We start from the raw sequence: 25,274 nt of genomic DNA, 5'->3' as shown, positions 1-25,274 counted from the left end.
AGGGGTTCAAATTATCTCAGAAAGACAAGATTATGGAACTCATACAAAAATGTAACATGATTAACTCAAAAATTTGTGATACTCCTATGTCAACTGATTTTTATAGGAATGTGTACAATGAGTACGAACCATTCAAGGATAACACTTTATATCGATCAATTATTGGGTCCTTATTATACATATCTAATTGGACCAGGCCTGATATCACCCTTGCCGTAAATTTGTTGTCAAGACATGTAAGCAATCCTAACTTATACCATTGGGAGGGAATTAAGAGGATTTTAAAGTATCTGAAATCTAGCATTGATGTGTGCCTATTCTTAGAACCATTCATTTCTGAAAAACCAACTTTGACCTGCTACGCCGATGCTGATTGGGCTACTGATTCAAAAAGCAGAAAAAGCACTTCTGGATATGTTTTTCTTATAAATGGTTGTGCGGTGCACTGGTACACTGGCAAACAGAACTTAATTGCCACTTCTACAGCGGAAGCCGAATACGTTTGCTTATCCAAAGCGGTCAATAATCTAACTTGGTTCGATGATTTGTTATCTAATGTGTGGGATGAGCCTGTTTATCCAATTATTATCAATGAGGACAACAGGGCAGCAATAGATATATCAGCTTCCGAAGCAATAGGTCAACGATCTCGACATATCGATATCAAATATAAACATGTGAGACAACTGTCAAGTATAGGATTCATTAAAGCTGTTCATTGCGATACTAGTGAACAAATTGCTGATATCCTCACTAAGCCATTACCAACCAAACAACATGTGTATTTGACTTCCAAACTCAACGTACATGTATAATCTTAATAACCCACCATTAGTTAGGTATTTTAGAGGGGGATTTGTTCCAGTTGAAAATACCTAACCTGATATCTGTAAATATGTAAATATGTTTGCTTGTGTATATGTCATTGTGTGATGTCATTGTGTCACTTATCATTGGTCACTACTTACCATTAGCCCCGCCTCCTCTGTATATAAGCTCTCGCTCCCCTCAGATTGATGGCTGTCTAAATGTGTTCCTGAGGAAGAAAATAAATATTATTATTACAAGAAAGTCTACAGTCTCTTATATTGGGCCTAACCAGGATAACCAAACTAGTAACATAGACATAATTAATATTGATGAAAAATCATCAGGAAATCTCAGCAATAGATAGGCTAGTTTGGGAAGTAAAAGAAATCTCTATAAAAAGGTGCTTCTATTCAACCAAATTCTACTGCATTTGGATTTTAATATTTATTACTTTAATTTAGTGATACTTTTTCAAGTTCTTTACAGTTCCATATGTAATTCTAGTTACATATACATTACATTTTCTAGCAAAGTGAACAGTATTTTGATTGGTTGAACAATATACATATTTTGAATGATGTGAAAACCAGGGGGTTGAGGGGTTTTTTATCAAATTTTTTAATTAAACTTTTAAGGGGTCCCAGGGAGGGGGAGGGTCGAATTAGAACTTGGGTTGTGGGTTTGGGGGAAAACCCACAAGGGGGAGGGTTGGGTCTGGCCTCGAAGTGCGGCGAGGGGGGTGGGGGACCTGGGGTCGAGGGGGGTGTCAGAGCTCATCCGGATAGTGTTTCAAACATCAATACTGTAGGTGGGAGGGGTAGATATGGCAGGAGCAGAGGGCCATACCATGTTAGGGGAGCGCGCACCCGCTGTTTACGAGCGATGGCGTGCCACGGCCCCCAAGGCGCCACCCGTTCTCCAGGTTGCATAGACCCTCAGGGCCCAGGCCTTCGGCTGATGCTATGCAATGCCAGGTCCATAGTAAATAAAGCCCCCCTCATTTGTGATCTTATTCAGGAGGGGGGTGCGGACCTGGCAGGTATTACGGAGACCTGGTTGGGCCAGGAGGGGGGGTTCCCCTCATTGAAATGTGCCCACCAGGTTTCCACGCATTCCATCAGCCAAGGTCACCATCAGCCATGGTCTGAGACAGAGGGAGGCCACTGTTCCTCAGACGGCCAGCTGTGAATCCCTCCTTGTGAAATGGGGTCACTGGGTTCAGAGGGGTTTGCTGATCATGTACCTGGCTCCCTGCCACGTGGCAGCAGCCCTGCCTGAGCTACTCAATGTCATCGCCGCGGTGGCGGTTGATACCCCTAGGCTTATGGTCATGGGGGATTTCAACCTGCCGTCCGTGGGTGAGGCGTCGGAGGTGGCTCAGGAGTTCATGGCTTCCATGACAGCCATGGACCTGACCCAGTTAATTCATGGCCCTACCCACACGGGGGGAAACACGCTGGATCTGGTTTTTGTCTCTGGACAGTGGTTGAGTGATCTCGAGATAGGGGATATAGTCACCGAGCCCTTGTCATGGTCTGATCACTCTCTCCTTCGTCTCGACCTTTGAACCGCTACACCCCGCCGCAGGAAGCTGGAGCTGGTAAGATGGTTCCGCCCCAGGCGCCTGATGGAACCGGACAGGTTCCAGATGGAGCTTGGGCCATTCCCTGAGGCTCTGGCACACGCCTCGACTGGAGACCTAGTGGCCGCCTGGGATAGGGTGGCCGCTGGAGCTCTGGACCGGGTCGTGCCTTTGCGGCCTCTGACCCGGCGCCGATCTCATTTAGCTCCTTGGTTCACTGAGGAGCTGAGGGAGTTGAAGCGCCGGAAAAGACGCTTAGAGTGTAGTTGGAGGGCCAGTCTTTCTGAATCTGACCAGACACTGGTAAGATCTCATATTAGGAATTACCTAGTGGCGATAAAAGCAGCGAAATGTAGCTATTTTGCTGCTCTTATTGCGTCATCAGATAATCGCCTGGCCGCCCTGTTTAGGGTGACCCGCTCCCTGCTCCAACAGGGAGCGCAGGAGGACCCCTTGGAGGGTAGAGCTGAGGATTTTGTTCAATATCTGTATGACAAAATCACTCAGATTCGGGAAGATCTGGACTCCGACTGGGTAGTCTCAGGGGGAGGGACTGGGGCAGGTCTTGAGAATGTTATCTGTGATGAGTTTGATCCTGTGACCCCTGAGGACGTGGACAGGATTCTGGGTAGACTGAACGCGACCACTTGTTTATTGGACCCGTGTCCCTCCTGGTTAGTGCTGGCTTCTCGGGAGGTGACACGAGGCTGGTTCCAGGGGATTATAAATGCTTCGTTGGGTGAGGGTGTCTTTCCTGCCGCCTTGAAAGAGGCAGTGGTGAGGCCTCTCCTCAAGAAGCCTTCCCTGGACCCGGCAATGTTGGTAAATTATCGTCCGGTCTCCAACCTTCGTTTTGTGGCGAAGGTTGTTGAGAGTGTGGTTGCGCAACAGCTCCCCCAGCACCTGGATGAAACGACGTATCTAGATCCATTCCAGTCGGGCTTCAGGCCCGGGTACAGCATGGAAACGGCATTGGTCGCGTTGGTTGATGATCTCTGGAGGGCTCGGGACAGGGGGTGCTCCTCTGTCCTGGTCCTGTTAGATCTCTCAGCGGCTTTTGATACCATCGACCATGGTATCATGCTGCACCGGTTGGAAGAGTTAGGGGTGGGAGGCACTGTGTTGCGGTGGTTCTCTCTCTGACAGGTCGCAGTCTGTGTTGACAGGGGGACAGAGGTCGACCCCGAGGCCCCTCATATGTGGGGTGCTGCAAGGGTCGGTCCTCTCACCTCTCCTGTTCAACATTTATGTGAAGCCGCTGGGCGAGATCATCCGTGGTTTCGGGGTGGAGTACCATCAGTACGCTGACGACACCCAGCTGTACATCTCCACCCCAGATCACCCCAACGATGCCCTTGAAGTGATGTCCTGGTGCCTGGAGGCCATACGGATCTGGATGGGGAGGAACAGGCTCAGGCTCAACCCTTCCAAGACCGAGTGGCTGTGGTTTCCGACGTCCCAATATAGTCAGTTGACGCCATCACTGACTATTGGGGGCAAATCATTGGCCCCCACGGAGAGGGCTCGCAACTTGGGCGTCGTCCTGGATTCACGGCTGTCTTTAGAAGAGCACTTGACGGCCGTGACCGGGAGGATTTTTCATCAGGTTCACCTGATTCGCCAGTTGCGTCCCTTTCTGGATCGGGACTCATTATGCACGGTCACTCATGCCCTCGTCACCTCCCGCCTGGACTATTGCAATGCTCTCTACATGGGGCTCCCCTTGAGGAGCACCCGGAGGCTGCAACTGGCGCAGAGTGTGGCCGCGCGGGTGGTAATGGGAGCCACATGGCGCTCCCATGTAACACCTCTCCTGCGCGAGCTGCACTGGCTCCTGGTGGTCTTCCGGGTGCGCTTCAGGGTTTTGGTTACCACCTTTAAAGTGCTCCATGGCTTAGGACCTGGTTATCTACGGGACTGCCTACTACCACCAATAGCCTCCCACCGGCCAGTACGCTCTCATAGAGAGGGACTCCTCTGGGTGCCGTCAGCCAAACAGTGTTGACTGGCGGCCCCCAGGGGGAGAGCCTTCTCTGTGGGGGCACCTACCATCTGGAATGAGCTCCCCCCGGAGATACGGAGGATCCCGGATCTGCACACCTTCCGCCGCGCTGTGAAGACCTTTTTATTCCATCAGGCGGGCTTGGCCTAATCTCTTCCCTTTTTTAAATATGTAAATTTTAATCTGTTTTTAAATTATTGGGGTGTTTTAATCTGTCTGGGCCAAAATGATTTAATTTGATTTTATCTGGTTTTTAAATTTTTTGTATCTATGTATTTTATTGTTTGGCTGTTCACCGCCCTAAGTCCTTCGGGAGTAGGGCAGTTTACAAATCAAATAAACTAAACTAAACTAAACTAAATATAGAATTGCATAAGTCATTTAGGGTCTGAAGATTAATCACAGCCATGACCAGAATATGGACCTTTCTAGTAGAAGATCTAAAACAGAAAAAAAAAAATCAACAATGGAGCATTCCAGAGTTGTCACATGACTTGCTTTGGCCAATAGAGAAACAGAATGTTTACTCTTGGTTAAGGTGAGTTTATGGGTTTAGTCTGATGGGAGGCTAACACATTCTTTCTCCATCTCATTACAGATAAAACAAATTATGAACTGAATTGCTACTATCTGACCCATTTCCCCCTTTTCTGGCTAGCCACTGAAAAGCTTTATTTGACATTCATTTTCTATTGTTGTTGTTTGTTCCAGTTAATCGATGATTACAGGTGATGACCCTCTCAGCCATGAGTTCCTGTAAGCTGTTAGTTGTTGCTCTTTTTGCTGCCTTCCTTATCTCTTTAGGTAAGATGTGTAAGAGTTGCTGCTCTACAGGATACCTTTCAAGGGTTGTCCCCCTTGAAAAAAAAAGACAAGTTGCCCAATATATATCACATAAGGGAAAGAGATGCCTATATTGTCATGTCAAGGTCCGTATCTCCAGTGTAATAGTTTTGGAGCCTTTAAATCCATGTTGACTTCTGGTGACAACCTGGACAAATCTTTGCACTTGACAAATTTTCAGAAATGGCCTGCCACTGTCCCTTTCCGAGAGCTGAGAGAGTAACTGGCTCAAAATTACCCAGCTAGCTTTGTGCCTAAAATGGGACTAGAATTCATTAAGAACAAAAGGATTGCTGGAACAGACCACAACAGCATTCTGTTTTCCTCAAAGATCTTTCATTCAGTTACTAGAATTGAAGTGGACGATCTTGAATTCTAGATATGGTACATAGCAATCATAACAAGTAGCAGTAGATGGCCTTATTTTCTTGAAGTTTTTTTCTAATCCCAGTGTAAAATCCTCATGTCAGTGATTATCAATACATTCTAGATTTGGGACAAAACATTCCATTTCACAGAACCAGAATCTGGTTGAGAGCTTTTCTGCAATTGCTCATCTCCCATGCATAAACCAGCTGGAAATAAAGCTGATTTAATAAATCTCATTATGGATTTCAGCCCCTTCTTTTGGTCATTGTGATGGCTTGATGTTTTTTTCTGGACTGTGTCTGTCATGATTTCTGATTGTTAGCTTACTCTGCCTTAGCCCTCCTGGATAGGCTGGATAGGAAGGAAGGAAGGAAGGAAGGAAGGAAGGAAGGAAGGAAGGAAGGAAGGAAGGAAGGAAGGAAGGAAACCAGTTTTACCATTTGTCCTATTACTTGGGCTAGAAGGGGAAAATGGCAGAATTCTCATCAATTTTATTTCACTCGGTTAAAGCAAGTAAACCAAACAACAGCAGGTTGTTCCATCACTGAACTTGTTCATCAATAAATTCTCAATGAACTCGTAGAAAACAAAACAAACCTTTTATCTTTTCACTGTTCCCCTGGTGAAAAGTGATGGTGGATAAAAGGAAGAAAAGAATTGTTCCTGCCACAGGATAAAGTAGGTAAATGGAATAGAGAATGTTTTTTTTAAAAAAATTTTTTTTAATATTATTTATTAAAATTTTCTCTGCCCATCTCTCCTTTAAGATAACTTTGATTTGATTTTTCTTACAAGGAATTGAAGTGCAGCACATAAAGCAGAGAGTAAGGGTTGATTCAGTTCAGTGTGAAAAACATCATTTCTAACTCGGAGCCAGAAAACACAGGCAGAGAATGTGTGAGCTGTTGCCTGGAAGTGAGTTAAGGAATGATTTTATGCATCTGCACTCCAGAAATGTTGACTGGCTCAGGTGTACACTGGGGCAAGCTGGATTGCCGATTTGCTTTCAGATCATCAACCATCTATTCCAGAGGTCTTCATATTTAGCAGCTTTAAGATTTGTGGACTTCAACTCCCAGAATTCTCCAGCCAGTTGGCTGGAGAATTCTGGGAGTTGAAGTCCACAAGTCTTAAAGCTGCCAAGTTTGAAGACCTCTGATCTAGCCCATCGCTATCTTCTTTAATTCCCCAGTTGCAACAATTGTCAGACCTCTGGCAAGTTTTTTTTTTAGTTTGCAATCTTTTACTTGAAGATATCTAGGGTTGAATTGAAAATCTATTGCACACACAGGTGTTCGGGCCACTAAGCTACAAATGATTTTCATCCTATTTTCTTATTCATTTTGCATTGGTAACAAGTGGTTCTGATTACAATTTTTCTTTTGTTAAGGAACCGGTCTGAATTTATCTGCCAGAGTCTGTTGGCAAAAAGGAGGAAGATGCCACCGGGCTGGTCAATGTTACTACAATGAAATTGAGATTGGAACGTGTTACCATTTCCGGTTGAAATGTTGCCGAGATAAAAGCCAAGAAGAAACACCAACATAAATGTTGCAAAATTATGAACTAGAATATCTGAAGCAATGCAATATTTTAGTTTTCATTTAATGCTTCTTCATGCTCAGCAGTTCAGTGACGAAACAGGACAGTTATATGGACGGTGTACTAATCATTTATTCCAATACTGCTAGAAAATTATCCCTGCTCCACACTTTAAAAAATTGTATAGTTTTTCCAAACTGTGGATTTATTATTGAACCCTGGCATAAGTATGGAGCATGTTGAAACACGAAGGTTGCTTTAGCAATTAAACCATGTAATTTAGCCTAGTCTTTTTAATATGTAAAGTTTTTTTAAACAGGTAGTCCTTGACTTATGACCATAATTGAACCTGGCAATTACTGTCATAAATCATGACAGATACAAAGCAGGTTATCATGTGACCAATCAGATTTTATGACCTTTTTTTTTAATGCAGTGATTATTCAACAAACAAGGTGGCCATTAAGTGAAAGTGATGGTCTTTAAGCTACCCATTAATTTTTATGGGGTGCTTTTTGTTGGAAACTGGAAATAAATATCTGTGAGGAGTCCTTGGTGCGCTCTGAGCTTGCTTATTTTCTTGCAAATGTTTCATTACCCTAACTAGGTAACATCATCAGTGCTAGAAAGGAATACTGTTTGCTGTCAGTTTATGAACAAAAGAAAAATTGTTTATAAATGACAGCAAACAGCACTCCTTTACTAGCACTGATGATATTACCTAGTTAGGGTAATTTGCAAGAAAACAAGCAAACTCAGAGAGCAACAAGGACCCTTAATTTCAATTCAGAATTACAAATATTCTCCTTTATTGATAAATATCTGTTTCTGGCAAAACCTTTGTAAATTGTGATCAATTTACCTCAGTAAATTGGGGTGCTGCAAATGACCATAAATATGGGCCAGTTGCTGAGCACCCAAAATACAATAATGTGACCAGGGGGAGGGGAATGTTGGAACTTTAAAACCGGGTCATAAGTAGCTTCGAATGATTGCTAAGCAACTGGTTCCAAGTTGAGAACTATTTGTACTGAATTGGACCGTTGCTCTAGTTAGCTCTGTGCTGCCCAGTCAAATGCTAAAGACTTCTCACAAGCTTGTAACAAAAACCCTTCCAAATGATAAAGATTGCTGTTTGAACATAGGATCTCTTGCATCCAAAGCATGTGCTCTGTCATTGGACTATAGCACTACTGAGGTTGTTTTTTTAATGCAGCTGAAGCATTGCCACAAAGAAGAATGGAAAATATCTGTTTGCTGCTGATGTACTAGAAGGCAGGATCTGCTGATTATGATCTAGAAGGCAGCCTAATGACACAGAGTTACAAAAGGACAGATTTTCTTAATGTTGAGTGAACATTAAGGAGAAAATATTGAGTTGATTCTCATAAGGCAGGGGTCTCCATACTTGGGAACTTTAAGGTTTGTAGACTTCAGTTCCTACGAATGGAGGAGTCACATTTGGTGACCCCTGTCATAAGGGATGATTATTTTATTTTGCAAAGCAAGACTAGAGAATAGAGGTCTTGGCTAACAATTTTCTCTTGTCTACATGTATGTAGACTACATACATAGTCTACAAAGCCAGTTCAATTCCATGACCACAGACAAGTAACACCTAATATACACAACAAAAAGTCCCTTGTGAGAATGAACTGGGGCTATTAGTTCAGAATTTGATGTATATGTTAGATTTACTTTGACATCTTAATTTCAATTTGCATATATTTATTAAATATTTGTAACCTGTAACAAAAACAAAGAACTAATAAGGCAAGAGCGAAGAAAGCAAGTGAATAACTGGGCTCTATGATACCTTTCTTTTAAAGCTTGTTTTTCCAAGCTTGCCACGTTCACTACAGAACCACCAGCTTTCCACCTACATAATCTACTTATTCTTTGTTTTCTTTTTTCTTTTCATTCTATATCATTTCTCATGGTAAAGACACAGATACACACAGATATACAAACCTTTAAATGATATTTTTTGCCATAGAAGATAGATATAAAACTGGATTTGGTTGGATTGAGGATATGAAACCAGAGTCTATGTGAGGTTTCCCCATCTTGACCTGTATGATCTGTTGGTGAACAAAGAGAACATGTAGAGTATTGGCATCCTCAAACTTCTTTTATTTTGCTTTGGGAGGATACGTGTATTATCTTAGCTGTATTTACAACTAGTCTTTTCAATTTGACATGTACAAGTACCTAGAAGTTGCTAACTTATTCCTGATATCTTCAGGCACCACTAGGGAAAAAAAACCCACCCCTTTTCCAATGTTTTCAGAGCAGCTCTGAAATATTGACCAATGGGACCAAAATTGCTATCACTCATCAACTGGAGCAATGCAATGTCAAGGCAATTCAGCAACCATTAAACATGGGATAGGATCATCATCTGACATAATGTTTTGAAAATGCCAGCAGCAAATAATGTTTAGGTTTTGAAGAAAGTAGAAAGACAACCAGTTTGGTACATTGATTAAGACAGCCCGCGGAAGCAGGTTCTGGCAAATTAGATTGGAAATCTTGTCAAGAATGCAGCAGGGAGTTATCCAGGCAATTGCCAAGTATTAAGACTGACTCAAAGGCAATAAAGGAAAGAAAAGAAAAGGAAAAAAGAAAGGAAAGGAAAGGGGAAAGAGGAAAGGGGGAAGAGGAAAGAAAAGAAAAGAAAAGAAAAGGGAAAAAGAAAGGAAAGGAAATGGTTGTTAATTGAGATGACAGAAAAGTGAAATTTCTGTGAAATTTCACCCTTCAATTGCTGATCCCTCTCCTTCTCTTATAATTTGTAAGACTGAAGAATGGTGTTGTCCTTTTTAACATGGTGCTAAATAAGGGGAAAAATGTACATTTGCTTGACTTTGTCTCCCCATCCATTACACCTTGCTTGCCAACAATAGCAATAGCAACAACAACAAAAAATAATCATTCACTCTCTCAGATGTATGGAGTGCAACTTTAAGACTTAAAAAAAAAAAAAGAAGACAGATTATATCTTCAGTGGGATTAATATGTCTCCACCCCATAAATTTAACACACTAATATTTACTTGAGGACCCACCTATAAAAAATCAAATATACCCTGGGACTATAAGGAAAGAGCTTGGAAAATTTCCAGGAAATACAAAGATATTATTCTCCATAGTTTCCCATGGCCTTTCTACAATTTGTTCTCTTCTCAAAATATAGGTGATTGCATAAATGAGTTTGCATATTTAACAATCAAAAGACAGCTAAGTATTACATAGGTTTCCATATTTGTTATTACTTCAAACACACTTATCAAATCGGCAAACACTGCACAAATTTTAATGCTAATATTAGCTCCATCCCTATATAATTATAATCACACATGTCAACTGAATGGATTGTTTGGCATTTCATTACAGCAAACTTTGTGGCTACTTAATCCTCCTTAGCAAACTTGCAAGTGACATTTGAAGATTCATCAATATGCATGTGATGAAAACCATAGACTTGTACGTGTTACAAGAAATCTCCCATGAAAAAAATGGGGTGCAACAGGTTTTGATAAAAAGGATAAAAAGGAGTGGCATTTTAAGAGGGGAGTAAGAGGAAGTAAAATGTTTGCAATGTTTGCCATATCAATGATGCCGTATCAATGATCAATGATCTACCCTCCATTTCCACATTACCATGACCTCATAACTTGTTATAAATAGACAGATCTCTGCTGGGCTTTTTGTGGAGTCCTCCTAACTCTTCTTCAGTTCTGCTTTTTTGAAGTAGCTGGAGAGATTTCAGAGGCAACTTCAATCATGAGGTTTCTTTTCCTCGCCTTTGCTTTGCTGCTTCTCTTCTATGTATCTTCAGGTAAGAAGGGGCTGAGTAAACTGGGGGGGGGGGAAATAGAAGCAGAATGGGAAAAAGAGAAAGCATGAAAGAAATAAGGTTTTTAAAAAAATTATTCCCACTTTTGAGGGTAATTCATGACTTGAATCTCATACGTCCTTCTCCATCAATCTTTCTGCTAATGGACCCTCTTAGCTACTAGGCTCAGAATTTTATTGATTGTTAGATGATGAAAGAATTAATACAACGGTGTTGATTATGTGAAAATGCACTTGTGCAACCCATTAGACCATACTAAAATGAATCAGTCTATACTACTGGCAAATGCCTGGACAGATCCCTGTAGTTTTTTGGGGCAGGATTTGGAAGTGGTCTGCCATTACCTCCTTCCTATGGTTGAGAGGGAATAAGTGACACAGGATAAGCCAATTGGTTTGTGCCAAAGGCAGATCTAGAGTTTATGATCTCTAGGTTTCTAACCTGGCATTTTAACAACCATGCCAAAGTGGCTCTCATTGACCTATCTATTGACCTTGTTTCTTTAGTTGCAGGAAGGTATGCTTATTTTTTTTTAAGAGGGTTGTTGGGGGATGGTAAGAAGGAAGTGTTCCCAGGAAAAGTCAAAATGGTAAGAATAATTAAGTGACCAAAAGCCTGTCCTCCTTTTTATGGGAGTTGTCCATGCCGTCAATTCCCCATCACCAGAATAGAATAGAATAGAATAGAATAGAATAGAATAGAATAGAATAGAATAGAATAGAATAGAATAGAATAGAATAGAATAGAATAGAATAGAATAGAATCCTTTCTTTGGCCAAACGTGACCCAAGAATTTGTCTCCTGTACAGAAGCTTTCAGTGTATATGCAAAATAACAGAGTAATAATAATCATAATAGCGATACCAATAAGCAAAGGTAGTAGAAAAGTTGGGAAGGATAACACTAATATAGCCATACTACATGGGTAAATATACTTAGACATATGACAACACCGTGAGAATTAGGTGTTCAGCAGAGTGATGGCAAGAGGGGAAAAAAAAAAAACTCTGAGTCCAGTTGTTCATCCCGAGGGGAGGAATTGAAACAGTTTGTGTCCAGGATGTGAGGGGTCTATATCACAAAGATGTTTTTTTCCCTGGGCTTAGAGAGAAGTGTGTTGTATAAAACAAGTTACAGTACATGTTGCTCTAGGGCAGCTGATTTCCTTGTTGCAGGTTCATTGCAATGTCTGTGTCTAAAAAGAGTTGCCTGGTTCTTTCCAGGAACATTGATACATCTCCCTTTCCCCTTTATCAGTATTCTTAAGTCCTCAGCATTAGGGCTGGGCAGTTTCTGCTTGGGTTCCCTTCATTTTCAGCATCTTAAAATTTGCTACTTATTCATTAGTTTTTCCTACTGCTGCAATTGCTATAGGCTTCATTTCCATTGCTCAACAGCCAATCTTACACATTCCCAATAGGAAATATGAGATTATCCCTAAATTCCTCAAGATTTTTTTTTGCAGAAAACTCAAGCTCAGCTGATTTTCTTGTTGTATGTTGACAGTAGTGTCTTTTGCAAGAGCTAAATAGCTATGAAATATGCTGTCTAAATGAAGTCAATAAAATAAACTTTCTTCTCATCTTTCATTGATTTATTGAAGGCAAAATATATCATTGTGTTTTGATGACAACTGCTCACTCGAATAATTTTTCATAAATACAGGGCAATTACGAAACTGTTATTCGGATGGTGGTTTCTGCCAGACTGGTCTTCAAAAAGAATGCGAGTATGGAAGTCTCCCATACAACTGTGGCATTAATGCCCTCTGCTGCAAGCGTGGACCGGTGAGATCCATTTCTTTCTTAGTTATGAGATAAAAAATATATGGGCATAGCATCTCTCTACTGCGAAACTCTACATAAACATTAGATGTTTGCAAGAGAGTAAGAGTTTTCTCAATTTTCTACCACTTATTCCTCATCTAGATCTCTACATCTTGGATCTGGTAAACTCAACTGAGAAGCCTCATCTGCAGTATAAGAAAAAGAAATCTGACTTGTTTTTTTAAACGTGTCTATTTTCTTATTTAATATGTCCTTATCTGAGCCATGACAACTTTTTCAGATGATCCAAATATGATGGCAAATGAAATGAGACAGATAGCAGTAGAATAAAGGCTTTTTGTTCATTAATCTTTTTCCTATTTTGGAATACCTGTTTTGGAAAGACTTAGTATTAAAGCCCACATTGGAAGTGAGGATTATAGCTATTCCACATTTATCAAGCCAGTTTTGCTATTTCAGCACAGGAAAACACCTGCATAAATCTATTGTTATGCTTGTATATACTTCACGTGAGCTGATCCCATAAAATCATTCCCCATTCCCTTAATTTTTATTTATTTATTCTTACAATTGCATTGTATTAGCTATCAGGAAACACTGATACCACAGCTTTAAGATATACACTTACTGATGATCCTCAAGAATCAGACTGTATCAATAGGTGGTATACCACATAAAAAAAGAATTAAGAATTGAGTAATTTTCTCTATATTTATCAAGTAGTAAACTGAGTAGCTATGAATTTCCTCTGAGCAAGTCATCAAGATCATACTCTATAGCTGCCTTCCTTGCTCCCAATGTTGGGAATCAGATCAGATTGAGAATTCAAGCATGAATAAATAACAAATCTATTTGGGACGATCAAGAATATTCTGTCATATTGTATTGCAGTCTGGTTTGGAAGCATTACTGCTTCAGACAGGAAGGCAGTGCAGAGTAGTGAGGATGGCAGAAAAGATTATTGGCAGTTCACCCCCTTCTATCCAAGACATAGCATATAAGCGTTGCTTGAGCAGAGTCCGCAGGATTGTCTGGGATGCTACACATTCACGACTGGTTTTCCTTGTTACCTTCTGGGAGGAGGCTTCGTGGTATCCGAAGCAGAACATCCAGATTCAGCCACAGGTTTTTTCCATACAGTATCAACACTGTGAAATCTCAGGCTTCCTTTTTCCACTATGCATTCAAGATGGACAGTGATTAATATGTATACATATTCATATGTTATGGTGTAGGTATATACATATGTATGTATATAGCATATCTATATGTGTATTATGTATTTGTACACTTTTGAGAACAGGCAACAGAATTTCATTTTTAATATGTGCCAGAGTGCCCACAGAAGAAAATGACAATAAAAGTTATCTTAAATCTGCAAACATCTAGGAGGAAATAAAACTACAATCAGAAACCAACAGGGGTTCATTAAAAACAGATCCTACCAAACAAATCTTATTTCATTCTGTGGCAAAGTGACTAAATTAGTGTATCAGTGAATTTTTTTCAGCTCACATTTCACCTTCATTCAGCTGAAAGTGCTTCTGATCTGTGAAAACAAATTGGAGGTAAATGAGGATTAGTTTAAAATATGCTGGGAATGACTTGTTAATTGAAGAGTAATGGCATAGCTGGGGTCCACCCTGTAAACGTGGAGGAACTGAACAATAGAATCAATAAGAATTAACTAATTAGATTCACCATCAAATCTTAAATTGTGCTCCTCCCCACACTTGTCTATACATTTATCCATTGTTTTGGACAAGACAAAGTCACATCCGTAATAAAATCTTCTGTTTCTTTTCTGCAGTGAAACCACCAATGAAAAGCACCAGTGAAACCCTGGGAGGTTATGGCCATCTTCCCTAACAAGAATCTTGCCTCTCTAGTGTGAAATATTCGGCAATTGTGATATTAATGAAAGATGTTGCAAACTGTTACATAACAGCAAGCAGTGAAACAACATTGTGATTAAACAATTTAATGAATTTGGACCACATTTTTGAATTTTGTATTGCCTTTTGAAAGTGTCTGCTGCAAATGGTGATCTGAATCTGATTACTGGGTTTGGAATTCTGAGAGACCTTTTGGCCACATTGCTATTCTTATGAAATGATGAACAATTGCACTCATAAACTTTCATATGTTTACCGGGGGGGGGGGGTTGGGGTTCATGAGAATGCCTTCATCTCATCTCTAACACATGCATGAAGAAGCTTACACTTTTCCTTAGCTAGTCTGATGGTTTCACCATTGAATAGGCAACAAGACCTAGTATTGCTGTGGGTGTAATTTTGGCCAGCTTCACAGATGTCATGGTCAGTTGATTGAGAGGTGTGGGATAAACCCAAATTGGGATGGATCCTTCCCTCTTTTCATCTCTAGTCTTTGGACATGACTTTCAATAACTGCAATGTAAAAAAGAAGTAGGTTTTAGATCATAGGTGTCATCTTGATCCCCCCCCAACTCAGGAATGCCATTTGGATGGCAGCAGATTTTATGCTGATAGATTTCTGTTGGCCAATGTTTGGTAGGTTACACTTTAGCTTGATTGTAAATTAGGGCCTTAAGTTACATTCCAGTTGTGCCACCACAGGTTAAATTGTTCCTATGAATGCATACAGTGTATACAGTATCTGGAGTTTCTAATGCAAAAGCCATCCTGAGTTCAAGAAGCTGATTTCCATAAGCTCTCCCAATCAGAAGCTGTCCAGCTCTTTTTCTACTTCATTTGAAACAAGCCAGGTTTGAAATGGGGGATCCAAAAAGTTCATTTTCACCTTCGTGTCCTTTATATGGCCACATGAGAAGAGCCTCATAATTTATAAAGAAACATCAGCCATGTGTATACACACATTGTGTGATATAGGTGCCAGAATTTAATCACTGATAAACTAATGAACTCAGAGCCTTGAGAGACAGCTTGCTCAGAAGCTATTAGTCCTTTCCCCCCACTTCCTCCACAACACATTAAGAAGTCTCCTTAAGGTACAATACATGTGAAAGGAACTGTGAGAATTTCCACAAACTCATTCTCTGCTGAATTCGCCTTTCTAACAACCAAGGTCCTGTCCAGCTGTAGAGGTTTTCATAGTCATCTCAGCATGGCTGCTTGGGACCTTCCTTTTGGGCCCATTAGATCCAGCTTCTTTCTTGATTTGAGTCTTCTTGATTTTTCAAACCTTGATCCTTTTCCCAGTGTTTCACTAGTCAATTTCATGATGATGAAGCTGTAACATTTCCTTTTCTCTGTGGGCCACCTACTGCCCTCCAATATTCCTGACACTTTTGCACCTCTGACAGTGGTGGAATTCAATTTTTTTAACTACTGGTTCTGTGGGTGTGGCTTGGTGGGCATGGTGTGGCTTGGTAGATGTGGCAGGGGAAGGATACTGCAAAATCCCCATTCCCATCCCACTCTGGGGCCAGCCAGAGATGGCATTTGCCAGTTCTCCAAACTACTCAAAATTTCTGCTATCAGTTCTCCAGAACCTGTCAGAATCTGCTGAATAGCACCCCTGACCTCTGAGCTGCTCATCTGCCTGTTAACAGCAGGAAGTATTGCAATTGTCAATTGAGCAAAACTACAAACTTCACCTAGGACAAGAAGTATCCGGTGAACACAATGGGGAGCCTTGAGTTTTGATAAGGGAGGGGAGGAGGAGTTTTAAAGGAGAGTAACAGGAAATACATGTTTGCAATGTTTACCACATCAATGATCTATACTACATTTCCACATTCTTATGACACCATAACTTGTTATAAATAGACAGATCTGGTGGGCTTTTTGTGGAGTCTTCTTAACTCTTCTTCAATTCTGTTTCTTTGAACTAGCTGGAGAGATTTCAGAGGAAACTTCAGTCATGAGGTTTCTTTTCCTAACCTTTGCATTGCTTCTTCTCTTCTATGTTTCTTCAGGTAAGAAGGGACTGAGTAAACATGGGTGAATAGAAGCAGGGTGAAGGGGAGAAAAAGAAAGCTTGATAGAAATAGGTGGGTTTTTTTAAAAAAAATCATTCCCACTTTTTGATCACACACAGGTGGCTTTACAACATTCAGAGGTGAATTTGAAGAACAAATGGAGAGCCCTGGAATTTAGATAAGTGCTTTAATCAGACCAGCTGTCCTTCTTTATCAGTGTTGCTGCTAACAGACCTTCCCAGTTACTAGGGTCCAGGTCAGGAGTGGGTTCTACTTACCTTTACTACCAGTTCGCAACAGGAGCGCACACACATATTTTTGTTATGGATTGCACTAGCAGAGGCTAAACCAATTTCGTTGTATACATGATGTACAATGACAATAAAGGCTATTATTATTATTATCATCATCCTGGCACGTGTGTAGTAGCCTCCTATCTTTCTGCTAGAAGTCATTTGTACTTAAGAGGATGAAGATGAAACTATATTGCAATCCCTCAATATCCTTTGACAACGTATTCTTTTCTGGGCTTCACTAGTTCCCACATGCAATATTGTGGATAATGTAGTAGCATCCATGGGGCAGGCAAGAGGAGTACATGAAGAAAATCTGTAACCATGGTGTTTTGATGACAATTGCTCATTCAAATAATATTTTTTTCATAAATGCAGGACAACCTGATACCTGTGTGAAGAAAGGTGGCTTCTGCCAGATTGGCCTCCAGAAAAAATGTGTGTATGGAAGTCTCCCGTACAACTGTGGCATTAATGCCAAGTGCTGCAAGCATTTGCCGGTGAGATCCATTTCTTTCTTAGTTGTGAGATGAGAAATATGTGGGCAGAGCATTTTTCTCCTGCAAAACTCTGCATAAGCATTAGTTGCTTCCAAGATCATAAACATTTTCTCTATTTGCTATTGATCATCTGGAGTTTTATAGCTCATATCTGGGAAGCCTAATTGAGAAGCCCTATTAACAATGTAAGAAAAAGGTGATAAATATGGAAAAAGAACACTTTGGCAGAAATGGTAACAAAGTAAAATATATTAGAATATGATAAATTGTATATGATATGATGTGATACGGTCAATGCTCTGTTTCAAAAAATATGCAGGTGTGTATTGGGGTGGGAATCAATAAAACTTGTCAAAAAAAAAAAAACACCCAATGTAAGAAAAAGGAATCTGACTTCTTTATTACTAAGCTTCGTATATGCTTAGCCGAACCATGATAAGCTTCTCAGAGGTTCCACTTTTTAATTTATATTTATTGAGGATCTTACATAAAGTAAAAGACAAATCTAAAGAAAAAGAAAAAGAAAAGAAGAAAAAAAGGAAGTGCAAGAAAAAAAATAGAAAGAAAAAAGTGCTGGTTATGAAATAGAATGATACCAATTTTCTTGTCAACAATTACTGGATGACACCATTTTGTGCTTTTTCAACACTTTTACCAACTCACATTTCACCTTCACTCAGTTGAAAGTACCAAGCTCCTGAGAGTGCTTCTGATGTGGAATTTGTGAAACCAATTGAAGGTGAATGAGACTTGGTAGAATAGGCTGGGAATGATTTGTTAACTAAAGGATAATGGCATAGCTGGGGTCCACATTATAAATGCTATGACTAAAGGTCCATTTCCTCAATTCCCAAATTTCTTACAAATGTAAGAAGACTTCACTGAGATATGTAGGTAACTATTGTTGGGTACCGGATGCTGAGCTAGTTGATTTTATTCATTTATTTTTTTGGATCAAGAGAGATTCAAACTGAACCTCAATGTGACCAGGCATAGCTTGTTACATTTTAGCAATTGGACAACAGAAACAATAAGAAATTAAGTGACTAGATTCACCATAAAATTTGAAATTGTGCTCCCCCCCACTCTTGTCTATACCTCTATCCATTGTCTTGGACATGACAAAGTCACATCAGTAATAAAATCTTCTGTTTCTTTTCAGCAGTGAAACCACCAATGACAAGCACCTGTGGAGGTGTGAAGCCCTGGGAGTTTATTGCCATGTTCCCTAACAAGAACTTTGCCTTTCTAATCTGCAATATTCAGCCAATTATGGCATCAATGGAAGATGTTGCAAACAGTTATGTAACAACAAGCAGTGAAACAACAGTGTAATTAAACAATTTAATGAATTTAGATCAAACATTTGAATTTTGAATTATATTTTGAAAGCACCGGCTGCAAGTGCTGATTTGAGTTTGATTAATGTGTTCCTATGAAATAATGAACAATTGCATCCATAAACTTTCCTCTGTCTATGAACTGAGGAGATGGTCTTCATCCCATCTCCACTTATACCTGAGGGAATTTAAATTTGTCTTTAAATAACCTGGTGTTTTCCCTATTAAACAGTCAACGAGTCATTGCTTTCTTTCTTTCTTTCTTTTTTTGATTTGATTTATATGCCGCCCTTCTCTGGAGACTTAGGGCGGCTTACAATGCGTTAAGCAATAGCCTTCATACTTTTGTATATATTTATACAAAGTCAGCTTATTGCCTCCACAATCTGGCCACCTTCACAACCATTCAGCTATGTACCTCTTGCCCAGAGTACCTCTCTCCTCCATTTCTTGGGTACTACTTTGAAGGGCTCTTCGCTTCAGGTTGTGGGAGAGTCTTGACCTTTCAAACTAGACTTTCCCCTATATCTGCCATGTCTTCAAGCCAATCTTCTGTTAAGAGAACCAGATTAGCCTGAAGAGCAGTGGATCTGCAGTGGTGTGGTGCCTGCAGTGGTGTGGTGCAGTGGTGTGGTGCTGAAACAGGAGGGACACAGCTTCTGTTCTCTCTCTGTGTGCGTGCTTCAGTGGAGCAACTCTCCTAATAGTCAGCATTTTTCTTTCTGACTGGTGTGGTGAGACAATTCCCTCCCCTTTCCCCCACCAATAGGAAGAATATCAGAGAACCATCAGCCAAATATATTACGTATGATACAAGTAGAAGTTCCTCTGATTTCAATTATTTGTTACAGACATGGAGTTTTGTTACTGGATTCTAAGTTCCTTAGTTTGCTTGGCAAAGTCCCATCAGTTTGTATCATATGTTTATTACTTTAAGTATTTCAAACTCCACTCAACCTTCTGAGTTGTAAGAATCTGCAAACTATGGACATCTAGGATCTGATTTAAATGACTTTAAAGGGTGATTCATCCGCTAAAATATAATGAATATTTGTGTCTCTTCTTGTACTATTATTCATGTATATGAGATGGCTCACAAAATATTTTGAGAGGCTGCAAGATAATATATTCAGTATGTAAGCATTTTAAGGAGAGGGGCAAGAGAAGGAAAGTGACAAAGTATTGTTTGAAATGTTGTTGTACAAGGATGAAGGTTGCCTCCTGAATTTATGACAGAAGTTTAAATTTGAATAATACCAAAAAGAAATAAAAATGTTAAAAATATAACATTATATAAAAATATAAACAGTCGAAAAGCTAATGAAGACCTTTGATAGACCTCTTAGGAGGTTATTGACTGTCAAACTACATACAATATAAATAGAAACTGGCATATTGGAATCTTAGCAATTACTAAAACCTCATTTCTTGTGGCTTTGCTCATCTCATGATACTAATAATTATTTTCTGGATTGAAATTAAAAAGCTTTTCCCCAAAAATAAATTAGAACTGCACATTTTAGAATTCCTGCAAAGGGAGGGATGTTTCTCATTTTTTTCTAGTATCTACATAAGACATACATATTTAAATATATACTGCCTAATGATTGTACATTAGGAAAGATTTCTGAGGGAAAAGTAGATGATGATACTGTTGACTGAAGAGATTGTCTCCAGGAGGGTGGGAAACTGCAGAGTGAAGTTTAGACTAATAATAATAATAATAATAATAATTTTATTTCTATACCGCCCTTCTCCCGAAGGACTCAGGGCGGTGTACAGCCTATTTAAAAACACAGAAACAAAACAACAGTTAAAATTTAAAATCATTAAATAATTAGGCTCCAATTAAAATCCCAGAAATTTAAAATACCCCAATTTAAAACGTTATGTTAATAGCCCGGCCTGGCGGAACAACAGGGTCTTCAGAGCGCAGCGAAACACTCGGAGACTGAGTAGGCACTGTTCTTGGGGAGCACCAGTGATCCCCCTCTTTCTGAATCTTTCTAAAAATGCAATCTTTCACATTGGTGAGACATGGCACCAGTTGAAGTTGGTGTGGCCTAGTGGCACCATGTACCTCTGAGTCAGCGCTGGGAGACTTCAATAGGGATTGTGTGAGAAGGGCAAAACGACCTTCACTGGGGCCAACTCACTATTCCCATGCATTAAGACATTCCCATAATTGAAACAAAATGGGCATGTTCCATGGATTCTGCTCACAGAAAGCCAGAAGTATTTCATGGAACCAACCAGCAAGTCTTAGAGCTTTCTTGAAACCTTCCTTCCAATAATTTTTGAGAAAAGAAAATATATAATAAAATCAGACAATTACTACTGGCACCCATCAGGTTGGCTATTTCAAGCAATTCCAGGTTGAGCTTGGTGACTCCAGCTCTATCTTAGCATGTGAAAACAGGTAATGATTAATGGTTCATTTTTAGCACACATTAGATATACTGGTAGATATATGCATATTGGATTAGAGAGCAATTATACAGGTTATTTTGAACTTTATTGAGTATATTTTTGATACGGCACATTGGAAGGGTTTTTAAAATATGAAACCCTTTTTATAAAAGTTTTTGTAAGATTGAACCAAAGTTGGAGAAATGAAGCATTTGGTGCAGACATATACATGAGTTTCACTAGTTGTTGCCTTTTTTTCCTTTCAGTTTGCACTGAAAAAATATTTTAATTTTTTTCACATGCATCTATGCTCTTTAGTCTGATTAGCAGTCTGAACATGACTGAAATACTTTACTAGCCCGTGGCAAATACCAAGCCCATAGATTACAAAATCATTATTGATAACATCCATCTGACAAATGAAACAGCTTTAAATACTTAGGAAGCATCACCTTGAGTGAAGGGTCTTTGGACAAAGACATTTGACTTCAGAATCAGCAATATCAACCAAGCATTGGGATGGCTACATGCTAGAGCAGTGATGGCAAAACTTTTTGGCATCGAGTGCCCAAACTGGAACATGCATGCATGTGTGTGCATGTGTGTGCGCTGGAGCACTGGAAACCCGAAGACCAGCTGACTGGCATGCACATACATGTTTTTTGGGCATTTTGGCCAATTTTCAGGCCATTTTCAGGTCATTTTTGGCCCAGAAAACTCTTCAGAAAACTCTCCAAAAAATGGCTGGAAAATGGCCCAGAAAACAGCCTGAAAACGGCCTGAAAATGGCCTGAAAAAACAGCCTGGTGTTTGGCTGTTTTCCAGGCTGTTTTCCTGAGCTCTGGTGTCCACGAATACCAGCTGACCGGCACACATATACGAGCTGGAAACCACAAGAGCAGCTGGCGATGGCATGTATGCCCACAGAGAGAGCTCTGCGTAGGTTCGCCATCATGACATTAGAATTTCAATCAACACATCATCCATGTTTTCACAAAGCTAAAAGTTTACAGAGCTCTGTTTACCCCTTCCCTCCACGGTGGATGTGCAACAACAAAATTCACATGTGCAGTCTTCATTCCATCCTTGGTATTTGTTGGCCAGACAGTGTCTCCAACCTGGAGGTCTTGGATCATGCAAAGTCCACCAACAATGACTTCCTAATTATCAGAGGCCAGATAAGATGGAGACATGTCAGCAGAATGGATGACTGCCATATGCCTCTCAGGTTGCTTTATACTGCATTTGAGTCTGGGAAGAGACTTCACGATTGATCATGCAAGTGCTATGAAAACACTGTGATAGAAACTTTATGCCACTATAGCATTCAGCCTAAGGAACTAGAAGCTGTAGCTGCTGACAGAACCCACTGGTGAGCCTTGTGCTATGAAGCCTCCACTTGTTTTAAAGAAATGTGTTGCGGAAAACTGATAGAAAATCATAAACAGCATCACAGAATAATGCCTACATATATTACAACAATGGAATTCTGGTGCCCCGATTATGCTGGACTGCTGGACCAGACTGGGACTGCAGAGCCACATGCACAACAGAGTGTCTTCTTTGAACATAAAAAAACTATCATATAGAGTTGCCTTAAACCCACAGTGTCTCTGAGTCCCTCATGTCTTATAACTGTCTAAGCAACTACAGACACTTGCATTAAAACAAGTATTTGTATTCAATGGGAATGATTTATGAGTAGACACTGTACGATTGTAGTGGATAGTTGTTGCACTCTAAGCTTCCTTGTAAAGAAAAATGTTAATCTTCCTGAAGGCAAGAAGGAAGTTCATCTTTATTAAGGTACTTTAAATAAAGTACCTTCAAATTTTTCCTATTTTTTTTTAAAAATCTAGTGATAAAATATTTTGAATATTTTCAACATTTAGGTAAAGGTAAAGGTTGCCCTCGCACATATGTGCTAGTCGTTTCCAACTCTAGGAGGTGGTGCTCATCTCCATTTCAAAGCCGAAGAGCCAGCACTGTCTGAAGACATCTCCGTGGTCATGTGACCGGCATGACTAAATGCCAAAGACACACGGAACGCTGTTACCTTCCCACCAAAGATGGTCCCTATTTTTCTACTTGCATTTTTTACATGCTTTCGAACTACTAGGTTGGCAGAAGCTGGGACAAGTAACAGGAGCTCACCCTGTTATGTGGCACTAAGGATTCGAACCGCTGAACTGCCGAACTTTCGATCGACAAGCTCCGCGTCTTAGCCACTGAGCCACCGTGTCCCTTTCAACATTTAGGAGTCTATTAATAATTTAAAATCATATTTTCCCAAGAACTTTGTTCACCGTAGTATTAATGTCAAACTAATAAAGAACTAACAATAGATGTGTCCATTGCGCAAACAGTGAAGTTCCTTGGCATTTACTATATCTCTAGCATAGGGGTGTCAAACTCAAGTCGTCATGGTGGGGTCACGTGACATATAAGGACTTTTTCTTCCTTCGCTAAACTGGACATGGGCGTAGCCAGCACGTGATGTATCCGGCCTGCAGGCCGGGAGTTTGACAGCCCTGCTCTAACATATAGAAAGGGACTACCAACCAGCATTCAGAAGTATCTTTCCTAACAATATGAGCAGATAGACTTTAGAATCAAATGCTGAGGGAGGTCGGGCAAAAATTCATTTAAGAAGAACATTTCTCTCTAGGTTCTAAAAAATATATACGGTATATCTTAATGGCTAATGTGCAGCATTTTTGTTGTTTTAAAACAGTAATCATTGCAAAAATATGCTGTTAAACTTATAGCTGGGGTCACAATATCACAAATTCACAAAAACTATAGAACTCAGGGAGATCCTGTAGGGTAGGCCATTGATTGCTCACCTCTGTTTTAAATTATTCTATAACAGATAATTTCTATTTCAATATGAAATTGTCAGATGGTTTATGCTTGTGTTGGCGAACATATGGCACGCGTGCTGGAAGTGGCACACAGAGCCATTTTTTCGGGCACGCGAGCTGTCACCAAGCTCACCTGAAACTGTGCATGTGTGCGCGCCCCAGCTGGTGTTCAGGCCTCTGATGCGCATGTGCGCAATTCAGGGGATGCAGCTGGTCTTCAGAGCTTTCCTGTGCATGCACGCGTGTTTGTGCATGTATGCGAGACTGTGCGTGCATGCACAGACACCTTTTGTATGCGTGCATTGCATGTGTGAAAGCTGTGTCCATGCACATATGGTGCAGTTGCGCATGCAGTGTGCGCTAGTGTGCATGCACAAAAGCTGTGCGCATGCACAGATGGTGCAGTTGCATGCGCAGCATGTGGGGAGGAGCCGCTCATTCCCGTGCCTGGCATGCGAGCACCCGCAGGGCATGAAGCGTGTTCCTGTTCGGCACTTGGTAAATAAAAGGTTCACCACCACTGGTTTATGCTATTTCATTTTAAAAATGTATACTACACAATTTTCTAAGAACCCCATGCCAGTACACATTATTTTCACATTTCTATAAGCAGAGGAACATCTTCTGAGATTTGGATCTAGATCTTTAGTGTGGTTTTGTTCCAGTAACTGTAAGAGTTAAAAAAAAATCCTCAGCAATGAGGTTATATCCTTGTTTTCCCTCTGGTCATTCTTCTTTTCCACATTGCTGCAGGTAAGAGAATACTGTTGATTCACTCCAAAATCCTTTTCTGCACTTTCTATGTTTGTGATCTGTCCCCGTCCACACACACACACAAACACAGCCAGCCGAGGGTTAAGGAAGCACTTGGAACACACCCAGGTCTTTATCTTCAACTTGGCCACGATATACACACCGTCTGCCAAGTGCTTTATTTCCACAGAAACAGAAAGATAATATACTCAGCGTCCAAAAGTCCAACAACAATAAATATTCCTCTCAGCAGTTCCGGATGAGGCTTTAGTGACTATCCAAGGTTTACTTTTGTTCGTCACAGGGATCACTGGCCACCACCCTCTATTATATAGTCTCTGGGGTGTGGTCCAGTGACTCAGTTCTAATCCCTAGCACGCCTCCTGAGCTGCTGCAATCG

At 40.4% G+C, this 25,274-nt stretch overlaps 3 long non-coding RNA genes across 3 annotated transcripts; all 3 read left to right on the top strand.

Moving 5' to 3' along the window:
* The first annotated feature begins 4,925 nt into the window (after positions 1-4,925).
* LOC117667769 (uncharacterized) lies at positions 4,926-7,435 on the top strand. The gene is made up of 2 exons (XR_004592139.3): positions 4,926-5,198; positions 6,997-7,435. It is a non-coding gene; the product is annotated as an uncharacterized LOC117667769 (long non-coding RNA).
* A 3,410-nt stretch (positions 7,436-10,845) lies between these two features.
* On the top strand, positions 10,846-14,792 carry LOC117667770 (uncharacterized). Its single transcript, XR_004592141.3, has 3 exons — positions 10,846-10,988; positions 12,672-12,793; positions 14,604-14,792. It is a non-coding gene; the product is annotated as an uncharacterized LOC117667770 (long non-coding RNA).
* Positions 14,793-16,593: 1,801 nt separating this feature from the next.
* Positions 16,594-19,091, top strand: LOC117667771 (uncharacterized). The gene is made up of 3 exons (XR_004592142.3): positions 16,594-16,712; positions 17,387-17,508; positions 18,671-19,091. It is a non-coding gene; the product is annotated as an uncharacterized LOC117667771 (long non-coding RNA).
* The last annotated feature ends 6,183 nt before the right edge of the window (positions 19,092-25,274 follow it).

The sequence above is a fragment of the Pantherophis guttatus genome, chromosome 1 (assembly GCF_059756535.1).
Source record: "Pantherophis guttatus breed Tessera chromosome 1, ASM5975653v1, whole genome shotgun sequence".
NCBI lineage: Eukaryota > Metazoa > Chordata > Lepidosauria > Squamata > Colubridae > Pantherophis > Pantherophis guttatus.
This window is presented reverse-complemented; position numbering and strand designations above follow the sequence as displayed.